The sequence below is a fragment of the Bos indicus x Bos taurus genome, chromosome 7, assembly GCF_003369695.1.
Source record: "Bos indicus x Bos taurus breed Angus x Brahman F1 hybrid chromosome 7, Bos_hybrid_MaternalHap_v2.0, whole genome shotgun sequence".
In the NCBI taxonomy this organism is placed as follows: domain Eukaryota; kingdom Metazoa; phylum Chordata; class Mammalia; order Artiodactyla; family Bovidae; genus Bos; species Bos indicus x Bos taurus.
In genome coordinates this window covers 17,398,980-17,412,599 of record NC_040082.1, presented here as the reverse complement: position 1 = coordinate 17,412,599, position 13,620 = coordinate 17,398,980, and the positions used below count along the sequence as shown (strand labels likewise).

Here is a 13,620-nt window from a genome sequence, read left to right as displayed (position 1 = left end):
GTCACCAATATTCTTAGAGATTCCAGGTAGTTCTGTAGTTTGAAACATGAGTATTTAAGTCTAGAGTAGATGTTAAGATTCTAAAAAATGAATAGAATATTTGTATTTTTAAGTAGATCAAAATATATTGCCAATTGACAAAGTTTAGTTAATTATGTTATCACTTTATTATCAGCTAGTAACCACAGCTCTAATCTATAAATATAGTTATGAATGGTAGCATATCCAGTTTTCCTCTACTCATTTGCAAGTGCTGAAACAGAAGATTAAATACACTCTTTAAAATAGTTTGGAAGAACTGCAGACCACTTTTGAATTAAGAACATGCCTGAAAATTACAAATAGGATCACTGGGATTTATATAAGCAAAAGGTACAAATTACTGCTATCTGTGGTCTTTATTCCTATGCTTTGCTTATCTTTTTCTTGACCTTTATCCAAATGAATCACACTAACTCTCAAATGCTTTCTCTCACTTGATTTCTAAAGCTGTTCATCACACTTGCTGGCTAGAAGCACAGCTGGCAAGGGATCTAAACCTCATCACTGGGCAAACTTGCCCTTCTGGTTTTGCCAAGAATGACATTTCCAATGGAAAAGAAAAAAAAAGTTACTGTATGGGATACTGGATACTGTATTTGTGTGTGAGAACTAATAGCTCCACCCTCTTTGTCAGCAGTACATATAGGCATTAGAAATAAAACCAAAATAACAAAGAATTAAAGAGCCTAGAGTTCTCTAAATTCAATTGTTGATTAAAGTAGGAGCCCAGAAATCAGCTGAGTATTTTCACTCATTTCCTGAAGAAAGAGGCAACGGAGGATAGGCAGTGCCCCCTAGTGTCAATAACCACAGACAATAGAAGCTGAAAGAAAAGTTGCTGATGTTAACTGAAATAAAAGTACTAAAAATATATGCATGTGATAAATTATAAATCCATCGTTATTCAAATTTTAAAATCTACATGTATGTAAAGTCATACCATATAATCATTTATTTAATACTGATTTGCTGAGGAACGCGTGCTCACAGGAGCGCGCGCGCACGCACACACACGCACACGCTGTACACAGCCTGACATGGCCAAGATGTCTTTAATGTTCCAGGCAGCTCAGAAAAAATATTCCACCCAGCACAGCAGGCCATGCATGAAGCGGGTGTCAGCAAGCCCAGCAGAATCACTCACTGTGAAGACGTCTAATAGGAACTGCTGAATACACAATACAGGCAGCATGGCCTGAATGGCTAGAATGGAGTGGCCAGGACAGAGTCCGAAGGTTTCAAATCCATCCGAAATTATAATTAAACTTGTAATGGGTATTCAGACATTTTTCTCTCTCTCTTTTTTTTTTTTGGTAATAAGAGGCCAGTATAACTAGCCTATACTAGAGAACACTGCAACTTTTACTGTGCAATCTCTGAATATTGGATCCTAAGTTTCAAATGCAAATAAATAAAATACACAACTGTCTTTAGAAGAAAATGCAACACATGAAATTCAAATATTAAAAAAAAAGTACATAGATTTTATGGCAGTTCAATTTGGGGAAATTTTTCTGATATAATCGATAAGAAAACTTAAAAGTTGTACTAAGACCAATGAGGTATCTATACAGTGACATTTGTGACAAAAAGGTAAGTAAGCTTATTTTATTACATACTGTCCAGGTCACTAATTTACTAACAGCAATTTTTGTCATAGAACTCATAAATGGAGACCAAAAAAGGAAAAAGAAAGCACCAATATAAATAAAAATGATAAACAAGAAAGAATAAAAACCTAAGAAGCCTAGGTTACATGTCTCAAATAAACTACTAATAGGAAACCAATTAATAGAAAACCTATTGCATAATTTCATTCGAATAAAAGCACAACTCAAAAGATAAGTTCCAAGCTATTTAAAAAATGCATTTACATAGAAAACTGTTAGCTACTTTCCACATAAACCAATAATGCATATACTACTAGGTTTGCATTTTAAAAAGCAAGGAGCATAATCAGGCTTTTATGAAAAGATTGCAATGTGCATTTAAATTGCTCCATCTTTAAAATGAGGAAGGTGTAAATGCAGTTGTTTATTAGGCATAAACTCAATGTCCAAATGATAAGCGTAGATAGGTGTTTAGAACTTTAAGAAAAACTTCTGGTTAAAACAGAAGCTGACACTTCAGCTGTTTAAATTTGGTTAAAAATTAGTTCTAAAATGTCCACTACTAAGTTTTGCTAAACGTTTACCTTTGGCAGGACTGTTACATTTTGAAATGATTAAAGAATAACACTAACCTTCTTGGGTGACATTAACAAGTATATAAATGCAGATGAACATATTTATGGCCATGTTAACTGTATTAGTATCTATTTTGTTACATCAAAAAGTACGAGTTACTTCTCAGAAAAATTTCCACAAGAAATGAAATTTTATCCTTTATCAGTAAAAGTAGGTACCTGCTTAAATAGGTGATAGTGAAAAATCAAAGTTGGGTGTCTAATTTTGAGGGGGAGAGGCCGGATTTTTAATTTGGCAGAACACTTGCAGAATATACTACACATCACGTAATTTCCTTCAACAGGTAAAAACATTGTTTTAGGAAGTTGCCTTCTTTTACCTCTTTTACAAGTTTTTGTTTTCAGGGATACTTACAGTTTTATCTTTAATTCAACTCTAGAATATCTGGTGGTTGTTACTGATGTAGATATAAAGTGATATGAGATTTTCATCCCCATCCCAGAGCTCATCTATATTACTTGCCAAAAGACCCAAGAAAAAGAGAGAGAGAGAAGTTCTAAAGATTAAGAAATAACACAAACACTGTTAAGAAAAGCTTTCATTTTGGGAGATAAAAATTAAGAATTTTTAGACTTAACCCAGCACATTTCTATATGTGTTGATTTTGGGGATATCTGAATAAATTTATTGTCCAGGGCCGAATTTTTCTTGTTACAGAAAAAGGAAAAGGTAAGTACGTCTATGCCTGTTGCATGAAAAAGATGCTAGATTAGAAGCAGAAAGACAGTAAAGCTAGGTTTATATACAGACCAATAGAGATAGTGATTAGGAGCTATTATTATTCCCACGAGTTTAAAAAAAAAGAAAAAGGTCTGCAACTCATATATATACTCTATTATCAGCATTAACATACCCACTGATTGCATTTGATTCCTTTACAGAATACCTTAGATAAAAGTTTAGAAATACGTGTACACAGACACCAACACAAAGATAAATTTTAAAATATGAGCTTTAGCTTTAGTTTCTTAAAGCCTACATAAAAATGTTCAAATACAAATTTTCTTTTGCATCTGAGTTCTAAATAACTACAAACAAGAAGTTTTCTGTAAAGTGTTTAGAGGCAGAAAAAGAATATAAAAGATCATTTCAAAGGAAGGTATTTTCTTAACATGAATATTTATTCTGGTATCTAACAAGTATGTACCTCTTCATGCATATGGTATCTGTAAAGATTACTCAATAAGAGTTTCCACATAGTTAAACAATCATACACATGTATCAAATTTTTAATCAATAACTCTCATTATAATAAAAACATTTTTTTCAAGATAATAAAGCAAAACGACTACATTTTCAGGAATGATTAGATATTATTAAAAGTTAGAAAAAATAAAAAGGGCAAAAAACAAATACTAGTCTTTTGACATAATTTCTTTAGCCACAGGTATTTTAAATATCATTTGGACATGCTCATTTTTTGCCAATTGTGGTTAGTACTTGCTTATTAACCAATATACATTGTTCATTTATATTATCATGGCCCATGAGTCAGGGAGTGTAAGAGGAAAGGTAGTAAATGATTATTTTATTCAGAAATTATATAATATTTTATTTATGTTTTGTCCTCAGAAAGGTAACATTTTTGCCTAAAATCAAATATATTTTATTTAACTTATATTTTACATTTTATTATCTTGAAAAATCTGCAGCTTTTATACATATTGAGAGTTAAAAATCATAGCTACAATAAAAACTTAAGTCTGAAGCAACCAGAGATAAAATAATATCATAATGAATGACAGGAAATATACAAGCATATCTTTCATTATGAAATATCAAATTTTGCTCATTAAACGAACAAGAATACATTTTGAAATTTTATGAAGAGATATATCTTTAATATATAATTATTAGTTGTTTTTACTACAAAGTTACTGTGGTATTATTAGAAATTCTTAGGTTTACAATATGCTACACTAGAAACGTGGTAACTTCTAGCAATTACCAATAAATATATGAAGCTTTATCAAAGGGAAATAGTTAAGAAGAGGACTGAAATCATTGTATCCTTCCTTCTATGATTCAAAATTTTTTATTCCTATATTTGAAAACCCATTAGCTTGAAAGCTTTTTAGAAATTCCTTGTTTCCTCCTTACACGTGGGAAAAAGTAATGGATTTCACTGGACAACTTTGTACCAGCTATTTCACTATCTTTATGCTTACCAGGACCTTACAGCAAAACCCTCTAGTTTTCCCAGACATCTTTTAGAGTCTGAGCACAGCGAACATACTTTGGACTTAGAACTCCATATCCTCCCATGCAAGGAGGAGTCTGGAGAACTTTTCTACTCTTAGATCCTGGATTATTACTTGAGAAGTAATAATAATAATAATAAAAAAACAACAGTAGACATTATACTACATCCTGGTAATTACACCAGAAGTCAATATCCTTTTTCCCCCTACCCAAAAATGAATTATATTTCTTCAGCTGTGTCCATACACGAAGCTGATTATGTAGTACAGGTTTAGGGGGAAGAAATACAGCAACCGTGACTGAATCACAGAGCAGAAAGCCTGGCCAGCTCAAGGGCGTATTTATTCTTATGCGCAGTTGCCTGTGTCACTCGCATTCAGGGCTGTCGTTCAGTCTGTGAGGGGCTTCCACGGGGTCTTCTGTAGCACCATACACTTTTGGTCGTATGCAGTCAACGGTTCTTCTACACAGCTATGCAAAAGCACTTTCCAGCATCTGAATTAGCTTGTTTGATCATGAGTTGCTGTGAAATATAGACCCTTCAGACTTCTGAGGTAAAAGAGCCTCTTCTACTCATGAGATTATTTTACATCTAACAGGAGCTTAAGATATATACTCACTCATTCAGATATGCAAATTCAACCACCAGAGACAAGTAAATTATGCAAGATGATGCACATTTCATTTTAGCTGGAAAAAATGTGCAAACACTATACAATTCCACTTCAGAGAGCTTTACTTGCACCAAGTTGAGATGCACTGAACAAAAGTTGCAATGTAATATCCATGTCTCCACAGATGGGATTCAGTGTTCAAGAGCTGTGTTTAAGTACTTAAAGAGGTTTTTACATATTAATACTTTTATAGGCCTTTTTCATAGGTATTTGCACAAAATTTTCCCAAACTACCAAATTTATAGCCAACCTTCAAAAAATAATTATGTCACTATTTTATGAGTACTTTTTTCAACTTATATAATTCACATACAAATATGAGTAACGTTTTAGACCTTTTAGTTAAGTTCCAATCATCCACAAATCTAATATTTTCAATATAAGGCCTTATTTTCCAATATATGTTATTTACATCAATAATAATTCTGATTACCAACACTTCTACTTGCTAAATTTCATATAACTCATGTATATCCCTGATTAATGCTATAGCTTTTAGAGAACACCCTTAAGGGAGCAAATGACATCATCTAACAACTTGACGTGCTTATTGCTCTTATATAATAGACATTTAATTCATTCCAGGTTTAATTTTAAAGCATGAATTCTAGCACTTGTGAAGCAAACGAAACATGATTCCTAATATTTTACTATCAAAGTTTATAAAACAGAATTATTAAAAGAAGGTTTCTGTGGCTTGTGATATACTGAGTGATGCCACAGCAGTACAATTGAGTCAAATAACGGATGGGATGTTTTTCTGTTCAATTTAATTTCTATACTTTAACAATTTTCAGAAATAGTGACCTGTTTAATGAAAATAAAAGAGCATAGATGAAAATGTCTTGATTTGTAGTGAGTGTTACTAAATATGCTTTCTGAAACCATTAAGGGGTTGTAGCAGAGTTTAATCACTAACAGCACAATAATCAAATTCAGCCATGACACATTTCTAAATCTTTGCCAAAAGTAAACCTTCTTATAAATTCACATAGGCTTGGATGAAATAGCAAGCTGGTCAGGAGGAGGATACTGCCCTGCATCCAGGTTTGTCTCACCAGTCCCTTACTAAAGATGCAGTAAATAGGTTCTGGGTAATGGACATTTTCTTGATAATTAGCTGGGTAGACAAATATGCTCTCTGGCAGACAATATAAATGTTGATTTAAGGACCAGCCAATAAAGAGTGTTAATCTGTAAAACATTCACTGCTCAGTTTCTTACAGATTTGATTGAAGACTGAATCCTAAAACTCAGGTTTCCATTGTCACCAAATAATGTGCAACTACATTATGATAGTGTATTTCACTTATACTTGATATGTAGCTGCTTAATAATTTCCACATTTGACAAGTTTATACTATTCAGATTAACATAACTAACAATAATCAGTAGTAACATACAAGCCATTCTGGACAACTGTTTGATAGTGAAACTAACAAAGCTGCTTATTTTCTTAAACACATAAAGCAATGCATTTCCACTCAAACCAAGGAATCTGTAAAGCTAGTAAAGATAAGTGGTAACCTATCACAAACACCAGTAAATTTTTTAGTTTATGTCTAGGTTTAAGGGATTATCTTTAAAGAAAATAGTTTTAGCTGGAAGAGAGATACACTGTTTTAAAAACAAAAATAGTACAAGATAAGTGGCATATACTCTGGCAATTTTCTTTAACACAGCTTTTTCAAATATAATCTAGTCTACAGTACACTCAAACTGAAGAAACATCCAAATTAGGCAAGGGGGGAAAAAAAGAGATACTTATCCTAGCAAAAAGAGCCTACACTCAAAAGAACATCTGAATAAAATTGAGACATCTGCAGTCAAGTTTTACCTTCTCCCTAGAATGTTTTGAGATGAACTCAGTGTAACACTGTCTTCCAAGAAAAGACAAAGTGATCAATGCAAGAACACATCAGACTGCCTTGGACAGGCCAATCAATGCAAGAAAGAACCTTGCCCAGGGCCTTATGCAAATAGAAGCACGTCCAGCAACCTAGGGAGGGAACATGCGCAATAGATCAATTGGATCTGAAAAACCTTACAGCTATATCAGCTTCAGACAGTAAATATATACTGATGAATACCATACACTTCCCACGAATTCTTAAAATGTGTTATTTTTATGAGCTAGGGAGAATGCTTAAAATGGGTTATTTTTAAGAGTTAAAAACTCTTTCTGGGATCTAGAGTGCAGCAAAAGGGAAGAAAGCATCACAGGAGAAACAGCCAGCATTACTTTTAAGGTTGTGCAAATAAAGATTTCTTAAAACTTTCTGGCATAGCTGAATTCTGCTGACATTTCAGAAGGTCAGTTTTTTGTATGTTTGGTACGAAAGGGAAATAAAAATCCAGAAAAAAGGAATACTGTTCTTGAACAGGGAATAATTGAAAATGTCACGGGAGAAATAATTCAAGATGTAAAATTAGAGTCATCATTCTCAGACTAAAACTCATCCAGTCACCAAAGAATATTCTCCATAGTGGCTAACCTATTGATATTTGGAGCAGTTTTTCTTTTAAAGTTAGTATCTGTATGTCCAAAATCACTCTAAAATCTGATTAGAATGTACAATAAGCTTAAGGGCTACTACACAAAGCTCTGTCCCTCTCAAATGGTCTTGAAGGCAAGTCAGATGCTTTATGAAGCTACATCAGAAACATTCAATTACCAGGTTTTCAAAGGACTACTTGAGTACAAAATTATTTCGAAACTTAAAAGAAGTTAAAAATTATATTTCAATCAGGAAAAATAATGGCAGGAAGTATAATATAGACAATGCCAAGTAAATAAGAAAAATTCTGTAAACATCTACTAATATACTTAATTGACTTCCACTTTGGAATTCTGGATTAAAATTTTTAGCTGCAGATGTATTTTCTATCAAGTATGTAGTGAACGCTTCTAATATTAAAAATAACATATTTTTCTTTTAGCTATTGCTATACAAACTTTCCCTGGAAAAATACTACATAAAATAAGAAAATCAGACTTCTATTATAAAGTCCACTATTTACAGCTGTTTATTTGACTGTTAAAAGGACAAAGATATCTTAAGACACTGGTTTATATAGCCAATGGAGAGAAATATGAGACTATAGAGGATAAACATAGCTTATTTTTTTCACATTTCTAGTGCTTTCTATACTGCTAAGTTTTAGTTTCAGTTTATTTAATAAGACTTCTTTTCCTAAAGTTTAACAAAATCTGTCATTAAGTTGTTTGATCATCTTTATTGAGATCTAAACTTTTATAAAAACTTTATTTACATGGAGAAAGCATAATATAAAATCAAAGCAATATAAAAATCTCGTAACTTTTCAAGAATTAGGTATCAGGTGAAACACTTATAATAAATCGTAAAGGCATGAAGTATTAGGTTAATTATAGGTACTCAAACATTTCCTTTTCCAATTTTAACTTCAAATATAAGAATTTTGAGTGGTCTAATATTCACAGTGAAATATAAACTCCAATTTATAGTAAGTAAAATTCAGAGGACCAAGCAACCATAGTTTCATTTTGTTACAATATTTAAACTTATATTTCCTCTAATACATAGGAAAAATGTAGAAAAACAATTTTAGAGTATTATCACCTACTATTTGATATGTCTTAACAGATAGGCACTGAATAATGAAATTTTATTCTTCCTGATATAAATCTGTACAATATGTGTGATTTTTGCTTTTAAAAGTATATCCTCAATTTTGTCAGGTAAGATATATATCTTATCAAAGAAGTTTGTGCTTTGAAATATAAACAATTTCTTTAAATGGAAAGTTCCTTCATTAATTAAAAAATTCTAGTTTATTAGAAAAATATGTCATGTACGTTTCCCAAAACCCATCAGAGGGAATGTTTCATGGTAAATTCATTGATTCTGAGATGGGATTTCAATTACAAACTGAATGAATTTTGATTCTGACTCCTCTTTGTTGTACAGCTTTGGACAAGTTCCTCAACCTTTCTGACTCCTTCATCTGCAAATAGGCCTAATAATACCTACTGTAAGCTGTACAATGACTAGCTAAAATAATGCTTAATGAACAAATCTGTTTATATCCTAAACAAATGCTCTCCTCTGAATGGCAGTATGCATACTGGTCACGAATGTGGGCTTTGGAGTTCCACAGTCTAGGTTTAAATTCTGGATCCATAACTTACTGGCTGTATGATCTTAGTTATACTTAATATTTTGCTGCTTCCTCATATATAACTGAGGATTGTAATAATACTTCCATCATAAGGATTACATGATTAATATTGATAAAGCACTTAAAGACAATGTATGGTACTTGGTAGGTGCTACGTTAGATAGCTATCATTTCCAGGTGTAACTTATTGATGTGGACAGTGCGAAGGAGCAAACACTGATAGCAGAGATTGTTCCAGGAAGACTTGAAAGGTCAATTCCATTTAGTCGACATTAGAAGACAGCCATCTATTTCCAGCATGGAAGAAGCAACAAAGAAGAGCCAACCAGGGGCTTGGCCAAGGAAACTCATCTGCTTTCCAGATTTTCATAGTGTTTTCAATTTTTCTGCTTAAACTGAATTTCCAGAACACCACATCAAAACATATTCAAAACTTAAAAATGATTTTGGGATTGCCTGTTATTTTAAATTTTCCACACCTTCTTTCCCCTTCATTAGTTTGGGTAATTAAGAATTGATTTAAACAGAAAGTCTGCTTGGAAGGCACAAAAAAGAATAAGCAGCAAAGAGGCTAGAGAATAAAAACTAAGTGATCATGTAATTCAACAGAGAAATAAGAACTGAGTCCTGAAATACATGAAAAACCAGGAGACTCTTTTATGGATAAGAGTCACCATAGTTAGAGTCCTGTGTGCTCAGTCGCTTTGTTGGGTCCAACTCTTTGTGACCCCATGGCCTGTAGCCCTCCAGGCTCCTCTGTCCATGGGATTCTCCAGGCAAGAATCCTGGAGTGGGTTGCCATTTCCTCCTCCAGGGGATCTTCCTGACCCAGGGACTGAGCCTGTGTCTCACGTCTCCTGCGTTGGCAGGTGGATTCTTTAACCACCAGCGCCACATGGGAAGCCCAATAGTATCATATAACATGCGCACTGCGCAGGTATCTGATGGGGGAGCTTACTGTGACAAAGGGAGAGGTACACTTAAAAAACAATTATTGGAGTACAGTTGCTTTACAATGTTGTGTGGGTTTCTGCTGTAAAGTGGATAGGCCACAGCTTTAAAGGAAAAAATATACATTTATATGTTTCTCATCTATAAAATGGGGATGATAACAGTACTTATAAAGCTATAGTGATTGAATGAGATAAAGTATATTTACATGAAGTACATGCTTAGGACAGTGCCTGGTACACAGTATCATTTAAGCGTTAGTGTTGCTGCTGCTGAACATAATGTCTCTGCCTTCTGATTTGCAAGACATTCATAAATACTAGTTCCATTTAAAATGCTCAATTTCAGTGACACTGTTATGAATTGTTAAGAATTGTTCTTGACCCAACAACGTCTATGGCTAGCTGACAGATAAAATGGATTCTATGATAATAGCAATGACAAGGTTCTATTAGAGTAAGAGAGGTCTCTACCACAGCAATCAGAAATGAAAGTATCTGTTCTGCTTGAGAGTTTAGTATAAGATCTTAGAGAAAACACAAGTGTTATCAAATATTAAGGTTTATAATATGCTAATTGTGGGTTTCCCAGATGGCACAGTGGTAGAATCCACCTGCCAAAGCAGGAGACCAGGAGATTCAGGAGGTGTGGGTTTGATCCCTGGATTGGGAAGATCCACTGGAGTAGGAAATGGCAACTCACTCCAGTATTCTTGCCTGGAAAATCCCATGGAGAGAAGAGTCTGGTGGGCTTCAGTCCATGGGATCTCAAAGAGTCAGACACAATTAAGCACACACACACACAAATATGTCTAATATATTACTACATATTTAATACTAGGACATAAATATGAATATATTTAACATTTTGATAGGTGTCCTAAAATGTGCAACAGGAAACAAAATTGAAAACTTAAGGCTGAGTCTGTAATAGTGTAGATCTGTAAGAGTGGCAGAAACTATATTTATTAACGGTACTGGAACTAGGAATCTTTTTTCTGATGTAAATTGAGCAGTAATACAACAAAGGCAACGTAGGGTAGGGGTGTCAGATCATTTTATTACAACGTATAGGACATCGCTTCACAGAGAAAGTCGAGGTTTCTTTGTTGTTAGCAAACAGCTACTGGATACTCTTAGAAATTCAATATTATAATTATAAAGAATCCCTTGATGCCTTATAACTGGAAAGAAGTCAACATGGGATAGTTCTATTGGAAGAGAAAGCTGAGTGTACTCAGTCTTTCTGCCTAATGCCTCTCTTCTAGAAAGACAAATTCAAGCTTTTCTTCTAATTTATATGTCTAATTAATGCAGTAAAGAAATTTGAAGATAAGATCCTAGAAAATAGATATCAAGATTTATGGATATTTAGACATAAGCTAAGCCTATTAGAAGCTAGGACACTTTTAAATCATTTGACTCAATTATTAAATTGTCACTATAATATTAATTAAAAATTTTATTGTATTCTAATGCTCTTTAATAAACTTATGAGATTAATTCAAGTAAGGTATGGAAAACTAGGAAGAGATCTGAATACACTAATAAATATATAAACGTGCAAACTAATTCCTAGAGGATATGAGGTTTAACTTGTTCAATTTAATCACAGAAAATGAAGTTTGGGGTTAGGGTTAAGTTTGGCTACTTCTCTTGATTTGAGATTTTAATATCTTCTTACTCGATTTTCTACATTCACTGATCAATTTTCATTAATGGTCTAAGTGTTCAAAACTTCAGGGTCACAAACTGTACCTCCTAGACATTGAAACAGACTTGCTCAAATGTCCTTGCTGGTCAGCTCTGTTCTCCCATCCACCTTGCTTTGCTCTGTTGTGTGGCTCTCTGTACAAATGCCCAGATGCCACTTTCTTCTGACCCAACACAACACCATCTGAGATCTGCTTCTGACAACTTATCTATATATAAATCTAGGATCAAAAACAATTTACTGAGCATTATTACAAGTTCAGCTGGGCTAGGCAGCATACTAAGAACCAGAGAAGACAGAGGATTTGTTATTTATCCTCTGCCATTAATTAAGAAAAGGATTCTGAGGTGACTTAAAGCAAAAGATAAGTATAAATTAAGACACTGAGTAAGAGATTAAGGCTGAGAGTAACTAATAAAATGGGAAATTAACCATAGTGCTGGGTTTACAGGAGACAAAGGTAAAAAAGCATTATAGACTTTTTAATTTTCTGGCAAAAAGAGCTTATCACTTTATGAACAGAAACAATTCTTATTTAAGACAAATTTACTGCATGGATCTTTATACCGGGGAAGTTAATACAAGCACCTCGTGGCTAAACTTTCACTTCACATTATCTTATGATACTATTCTCTTTGTTTAATTGTGTTTCCTAGTTAGAATTAGGGCTCCCCAGGTGGTGCGGTGGTAAAGAATCTGCCTGTCAATACAGGAGACACATGTTCGATCCCTGGGTTGGGAAGATCCCCTTGAGGAGGAAATGGCAACCCACTCCAGTATCCTTGCTTGAAAAACCACACAGAGGAGCCTGGTGGCTACAGTCCACAGAGCTGCAAAGAATCAGACATGACTGAGCACACACACACACATGGTGCACTTAGAATATAACTTTCCTGAAGCTAGGGGTCATGGGTGCTAATCTGCTTCCCCAGTACTTGTACAGAGTGGGATTTCAACTGAATAAATGAATGAATATCTGTGATAGTTTTCTGAACCACTTCTTATTTTGAGGGCATAATATTCAATCTTAACTCCAATAAATAACTTTTATGAAGTCACACTTCAGAGGTGCAGGGCTTTTTTGGGAACTAAATTCATTCAATGAAAAAGTGTGGAAAACTTACAACAGAAAATACGAAGTGAGAAAAAATTGTATATATTCATATAATTTTTAATATATATGTTAAAAGTCCCAATTCTAAAAGTGAAGATCCCAGGAGCTTAGAGGAGTAGTATCACTTTGTTTCCTGGGACCCAGAGAAAGCTTTAGACCCACAGTGTGATCATTTCACAGTCTAAGAGCAGGAAAAACGTACCTCTTCCCACCCTAAGTCTTTTATTGCCACAGAAACCTGATAACCAGTCTACCAAGGGTAAGGTGTGTCCACATGAACTTAGAACGAAATATTCTACTCGATCTCATTCTGACTTGTTATATAAACTGAACTGCTGCCTTGATTCATCATTTCATTGTCCTGATTTTTCTGCCTACTAGACCCTCTTTCTTTCTCAAGAGAAGACCCTGTTTCTAAATCCCCAGTCAATGGTTGAGGCCTTAAACTTTGGTTGATTTATTCATCCTGTCCCAGTGTTGAATCATCTTCTTTTTTTTCTTCCTTCCCTATTAGGCA

General features: G+C 33.9%; 1 protein-coding gene across 1 annotated transcript in view; it reads right to left on the bottom strand.

The window, feature by feature from the left end:
* The window catches only part of FAM172A (family with sequence similarity 172 member A), a 429,003-nt gene that overhangs the window by 163,334 nt on the left and 252,049 nt on the right, over positions 1-13,620 (bottom strand). The window lies entirely within an intron of this gene.